This window comes from Suncus etruscus, chromosome 3 (genome assembly GCF_024139225.1).
Source record: "Suncus etruscus isolate mSunEtr1 chromosome 3, mSunEtr1.pri.cur, whole genome shotgun sequence".
Taxonomy (NCBI): domain Eukaryota; kingdom Metazoa; phylum Chordata; class Mammalia; order Eulipotyphla; family Soricidae; genus Suncus; species Suncus etruscus.
The window spans coordinates 28,046,959-28,054,408 of NC_064850.1; the positions used below are offsets into that span (position 1 = coordinate 28,046,959).

Consider the following 7,450-nt stretch of genomic DNA (forward strand, 5'->3'; position numbering starts at 1 on the left):
CAGATAGCTGCTTTAGTAAAGGTTATACCATCCCTTAGGACAACCTACACTTAATAGTGGATGAAGATGGAGTTAGCAAACACTTGTCTTTCAAAAGGCTGAGGGACAATTTTTTTGTTCCAGAGTACCCCATGGGGTTGGCTCATGCTATGGTAGGTTAATGAGATACTCTGGCATTGATGAGAATTTCAGTGGGGGTTGTTTCCAGCAGGCTAGGACAGATTGAAGAAGTCATTATAATCTGAGCCTGATGAATGCAACTGGGATAAGAATAGAAGCAGTAAAGTCTAGGTACTGATGATTAACCACCAGAAGGCAGAAAGCTCCAGATTTTATGAATGACAAGGACAAAGTAGCACAAAAGAAGCCAAATGAATATAGCAGTTAGGTAGCTGGTTATCTAGAGTGCACAGCCAATAAGGCAGTTCTAACATTTGGCAACTCTGGGACTCTGAAGGATCTTTGGTCATGTCATTCATCAACCATTTACTATCTGTCTAGGACTAGAAAACATATAACTTTTATGAATTATTATTTTGTCTAAATATTACTTATAATTAATTAAGCATTCCTAGATTACTTTTTGAATGTAAAAATGGGGGCTAGAATGATAGTACATTGGGTAAGTCACTTGCTTTGCATGTGGCCAACCTGTTTTCACTCTCCTGAATCCAGTATTGCCTTCTTAGCACTGCCAGGAATGATTCTTGAGAGTAAAGAGTAACACCTAACATCACCAGATTTAACTTAGAACAAAACAAAACAAAACAAAATAATCCAAACAAAGTACACCAAAATGTGTGGATAGCTCTAGTTTACAGGAGGTTTAAAAAGTGTAGCATTCTTATGATATAATAAATGATTTACTATAAACTAATTATTTTTTCTTGAAAACATAATAATATGCAAGTAATATATTAGAAAAACTTTGAAAGAAAAAAATGGTATATAATCATAGAACAGCCAAGAAGCTAAAAGAAGAAATATGAGGTACATTTTCTATTTCACATTATGAAATTCAGAACTTCTTGCAGATAATTAGAGAAAAAGCTTAGCTTTGAGGAAATACTCATTTGGAGAACAAAAATACATTTCCAGGAATTGGTAGATATAGAGAGATAATTTAACTAATGTGATTTCTATTTTTACAGTATAAAAACTCTTATGCTATGTATTTGAGGTTTGCCTTGTCAAAAAGATGACATTTCTTTGAATCTAAATATAAGTTTAAGGCAAAAAGAGAAGACAGAAACAGCATGTCAACATGTGACAGTCTGCTGCCAAATTGATAGTGAACAATGATAGCAAATGGAGACATTTGACATGGAACTTGTGCTTCTATTCAGGAAGGATGAGGTTTAACACATTTATACAGTTTTCATGAAAATCAAGAACACAACTTGAAGCTAAGCATATCTGAAAAATGTGTGGTCTCTAGTTTTATATATCCAGTCACTAGATTATAGATACTTGTGATTTTCTAATCATACAGTTGATTCTAATTCAAGGTAGTAGTTTTTCTAATGCTTAATAATATGATAAGGTGTTACTTTTTGAACAGTTTTATTTTGTTTTCCTCAGAAGACATTTTACCTAGACCTTTCCACTTCTCAGATATTTTATCTATAGACAAAAACATGAATAGTCCAAACATGAGGGATTGTGGGGTGGTTATTTGAGTACTACATACTCAAATAATATGAATGATTTGAAAATCTTTAAGCATTGAAAGTTTTAAGTATCAGAGTCCTAAAAAATAGTTAGTATGGGGTTGAGGTGCTTGTCTTGCATGAACCTACTTCGATTTATAGTACCAGATGATCTCCTGAGAGGAATTGTTTAGTCCTGGAAGTCCTGTATATTTGTAGATGCGGTCCAAAAAGTCCCTGAGCACTTTTGGGCTGGTCCAGAGCCTGAACAACAATGAACTCATAGCATGAACCAAAGGCTCTGTTGGCCAAGAATTGCAGTGAGGCCATGCTGGACCTAATGAGCAACTATTGAGACAAAAACAAAACTGAAGCAAAGAACACAACTACACTCAGTAATGGTTCAACTATATTTTAGCTATGTACTTTGGGGGGGGGCAGGGACAATACCTGGGATACTTAGAGATTACTACTGGCTATGTGCTCAGATATCACTTCTAGCAAGACCTGCCAGGACTCATTCTAACAGACCACATGGGATTGTAGAATTCAAACCCGGGTCTCTCCATGTGCAAGGCAAGTGCCCTAGAGCTGTGCTATAATTCTGGCCCTATCTATGAACTTCTAATGAGTTAGTACTTTTTTTTTTTGTTTGTTTTGTTTTTGTTTTTGGGTCACACCCGGCTCAAGGGTTACTCAGCTCTATCTCAGAAATTGCTCCTGGCAGGCTTTGGGGACCATATGGGATGCCGGGATTCGAACCACCAACCTTCTGCACGCAAGGCAAACGCCTTACCTCCATGATATCTCTCCGGCCCCAAGAGTTAGTATTTTTTTGGGGGGAAACTTTAAGGGTAAAATTTTGTTAAATTTAAATTATTTTGAGAATATTCTTTTTTCAATTCATAAATTTGGACATTAGTCATAGCTCTTATTTCATATAACTAATTTGTTTTATGTATCATTAAGCTGATCATAATGTTGACAAAATAAAGTTAATATTAATAAGAAATAGTAGTCATATTAAGTATTTTAAGAGCTGTTTTCTTTTATTAGCTTCATTAGCTGGATGTTGACTAGACAGTGAAATTTCTTGTAGATTTAATGTGTGTGTGTGTGTGTGTGTATGTTTGTGCATCGTCTCTCCCATTATATGCATGCTTAATAAGAAAAGTAGACACTTCTGGTTATATTCAGCCCATTGAGAAGGCATTTTAACACACACACAAAAAAACTAGAACTGTGGTACTTTTTAGCAACATTTATACTGGGATCACTAGAGTTTCCTGAAAGTGCTCAGGGCTTCTATAATTATAATCCAAGAGTAAGTCCTGGTTTTATTTAGTAGTGACACCAAAGCAAACATTAAAATGACATACAAAATTTGGGGGCAACACACCATGAATTTTTGATATATTTAACATTCAAAGATAATTTTTGCTTATATTTTTTTGTTTTTTGGTTTTTTGGGGGGGCCACACCCATTTGATGCTCAGGGGTTCCTCCTGGCTAAGCACTCAGAAATCATCCCTGGCTTAGGGGGACCATATGGGACACCGGGGGTCCTTCCTTGGCTAGCGCTTGTAAGGCAGACACATTACCTATAGTACCACCTCACCGGCCCCAAGTTTTGCTTATATTCTACAAATATTAAACATAATTGGGTAGTGGGTTGTGCTACTACTTATAGATAATTATATTTTAATTGAGATTATTCTCATTGATACCATTATGTCTGTTTTGGGAATATAAATTCATCCTTATCAAATGACTGATATCTAAATATATCCATTACTATGATACCAATTACTTTCTACTATAGTTCACTAGAATTCATCTACCTTAGTCTCACGTTATCCCTAGGTTAGAATGCAAGCCTCTGTTACATATCAAAAATATTATAAATATTATACTGTGGCATATGGTACATTCCTTGCATTCATTTTCTCCAGGTTTAATCCCAACATTATATTTGGTCTCCAAGTTCAAGGCATGATCCTTAGTGTTCTTCAGTTCAGAGTCAGTAGTAAAACTTGAGCACAACTGGGTTTGTCTCCAAAACAATTAATAAGTCTACGAATAAAATAAGTAAAAATAATAGTAGATGGTTAACTCTATTTTCTCGTAATATTCAATTGTAAGTGTTCAAACCATAATTCAAATGTCTGTATTTAAAATGTTTAATATCATTAATATCACAACATATACCATAATTGAGAAATTTTGAGTAACAGAGTGTAATTTGGCACATCAAATTTTTTAAAAAATTTTAATATCTAGAATTATTTTCTTCTTCTCTAAATTCAATTAATATCTTTGAATTCCAATGCTAATACCTGAAAAGCACTGTAATGTATTTTATCTTATTTGATTCTTGTTAAGAGATAGTGGCTTTCATCTTTATATACCTCTTTATCTTTTGAACAGGGACTTCATATGAACATATTTTGGGCAATTACTGTCATCTGGAAGTACTTTTTATCTTTCTTTTTCAATTGGCCTTTTACTTAGTCCTCATTACTCACCACCAAACAAGATGTCTTCTTGTTGTTAACACATTTTACCTTCTTTTCCTTTCAACTATAATTTATTTCAGCATAACCTGTGTGATTTGGCAATGTAATTCCTTTGATTTGTCCAATAAACTCAAACTATGATTCATAATCAAGAGACTTCCCATAGGCAGTCTAACATTTCTGATGATATCTACCAAATACAAAAGCAGAAATGAAATTCATTATACAGTTAGTGAGTGTTCCCTTGGTCCAGGTCACGGTGGGGATCTTTGCATGTGACTCTAAAGATTGTATTTAACCACTGTATTTTGATTTCTTTTTTGCTTTGGAATGAAATGGGTAAGACAAACCTGGTAGTGCTCATGGATTCTCCATACTCATTAGTCAAAACCTTTGTGTGCTGTTGAGAATCAGACTAGGGGAACCTGAATGCAAGACAAGTGTCAAAACATTCTATACTCTCATTATAATTCCAGGTCAGTCATTAAATTTCTCTCTGGGAAGACAAATATTTATTTAAATATATAAGAATATTTGAGCAAAATTTTGCATATCTTTTTACATTGAGGCTGTGTGCTAAATAAAAGTTTGGAATAATATACAAATAAGACAAAAATGTCTCATTTTTGTGTCTTTAGTGTTTATTTAAAAGGGAAAACAAACAATACATAATAACTATGATAAGTAACAGTAAGCTTAGAAAATTTTAAGTATTGTGGGGAAAATAAACAGTATATAGTATTTGGCATGTGTTAGTTATTATCTGGAATTTACATTTTAGATGTACAGTCAATAATATATGATGCAATATAAACAATTTTTGCATATTGATAAATTGCTCATAAATATTCCTGATAGATTGGGAAAGAAAGGCATATATTTTGAGATGGGAGTGTATGACATATTTGAATCAATTGTAGGGTTTAGATCAATATACCATAGAAAATGTGCAAAAATGTGCCTAGAAGATAATGGAAAGCAATGGAGTGGAGAACAGTACCTGAACGGCAAGCAGGTATGACTGTTGTTCTTTAAAAAATATGAGACTTTGTCAGCAGAATAAAATAGACAGCTTCCTTTGAGAAAAAGATAACCCCACTTTAAAGAAAAAAATATAGAAAAATTAGAGCAAGCAAGAAAGCATAAACAGGGGCATCAAATTTGAGTTTGGGTACAATGAGATACAATAGCCAGACCAAAAGTGAGAAGCTGAGATATTTTAAAGACAATAAACCTTATGCTATGACAGAAAAAAATGTGGTATTTAAAATAATAAGAGATGACTTCAACAATTTTAACTCCAGTATTCTAAATCAGAAACTTTTAAAAATAACTTTATGGATCTTGTTTCGGAGGTAAATATTTGCTCTTGTGACTAACTTAGCAGAGCAGAAGGAATGTTCTGTATTCTGTATCTAGCTTCTTTAGGCCAAGCTAGCTGTTTGAATTAAAGTTATCAAGATGTGGGGCCGGTGAGGTGGCACTAGAGGTAAGGTGTCTGCCTTGCAAGTGCTAGCCAAGGAAGGACCACAGTTCGATCCCCCAGCGTCCCATATGGTCCCCCCAAGCCAGGGGCAATTTCTGAGCACTTAGCCAGGAGTAACCCCTAAGCATCAAACGGGTGTGGCCCCCCCAAAAAACAAAAATGAATGAATAAATAAATAAATAAAGTTATCAGGATGTAAGTCAAGTGCCTGAAATCGCATATTTTCACCAGAGTGTGATATATTGATATAGTCATACTTATAATTGTTGAAGATGGACCTAAAACAAAAATAAAAATAAACAAAGATATATAAATAGAAATATAAATATATAAATTGAGAGAGGACAGTTATAATGTAGATATGAAATAGAAGAAAGACCCTATGCAAAAATAGTCTAAACTAAATAAATTATTGCTTATATGTGTTCAGGTTTATTTTTGTAAAAAGAATTAACTGTCTTCGGGCCCGAGCAGTGGCGCAGCAGTAGGGTGTTCGTCCTGCACGCGACTGACTGTGAACTGACCTCGGTTCAATCACCTGGCGTCCCATATGAACCATCAAGCCAGGAGCAATTTCTCATTGCAGAGCCAGGAGTAACCCCTGAGCATCACTGGGTGTGACCCCAAAACCAAAACCAAAATAAAAAACGAACAAAAAAACAAGAACAAAAAGAGAATAAATATCTAAATGAATACTTTGGTGTAATTAAATTTTTTTTCTGGAAAGGTTGTATTCTCTCTTTATTTCCCTTTACATATTTTTAGGGAGAGCGGGAACACAGTCCCCCACTACCTTAAATTATGCAGTCGAGTTTCCCACATTTGATTAAGTCGCAGGGGTCAGCACATCTGCATTGCAATGGCTAAATCGTGCCCTGAGAAAACCATCTTCTTAATCATGGTAACTTCTCTTCAGGGTAAGTATCCTCTTACATTTTTCTAACTATATTTATTTCAATTAAAAACTGTTTTACTGGAGCTGAAGAGATAGCATGGAGGAAAAGTATTTGCCATGCATGGATTCAAATCCAGGCATCCTATATGGTCATCTGAGCCTGCCAGGAGTGATTTCTGAGCATAGAGCCAGGATGAACCCCTGAGCACTGCCGGGTATGACACCCCCCAAAAAAAAACTGTTTTGCTTAACAAAGACCAATTTAATATTAGTTAAATTATTGTTGGGCTAAGTAGTAAAATAACTGCTTGGTATGTCTTAGAATTTGAGTTCAAACACCAGCACTGCATGGTTTCCCATATACCATCTGCTATAACCTAGATTTGAGAAACACGAATGCATTATAAAACATCCAGGGCAAAAATTACCTGGTTTTAAGAAACCACAGATAAGTAAATTCATAAAAAAGTAAAAAAAATATTGCACTTTAATTTTTAAATAAAAATAATTTACAAAAATAATATTAAATTAATAAATAAATTTACTTCTGGTTGAAGAAGGGAAAGGGATATGAAATAATATGACATTTGCCCTAATCCTTAAATGGTTGATTACACATTTAGTTTAAAACATATTGTGGAGGTGAGGTGTAGGGCTCATGAAACATTTAGATAAGATGGGTTTTATTCAAGGTAGAAAAACTATAGACATTCTCAAATATGCCTGATGCCAAACATATTTAAATATGGACAAGTACTCCTTAGTTATATATAAAGAGACAAAGAAAAATAATGGATGATATCTAGTGATAAAAAGCCCTTGAACATTAATTAAAACCTGGGTTTTCCAAAGACCTGTCACGCAGGGGAAAGGGTGCAGAGGGTACAAGAAATGATAAAAGGGA

At 34.3% G+C, this 7,450-nt stretch overlaps 1 non-coding gene across 1 annotated transcript; it reads right to left on the reverse strand.

The window, feature by feature from the left end:
* Positions 1-6,412: 6,412 nt before the first annotated feature.
* LOC126005366 (U1 spliceosomal RNA) lies at positions 6,413-6,576 on the reverse strand. Its single transcript, XR_007494486.1, has one exon. It is a non-coding gene; the product is annotated as a U1 spliceosomal RNA (small nuclear RNA).
* Between the last annotated feature and the right edge of the window lie 874 nt (positions 6,577-7,450).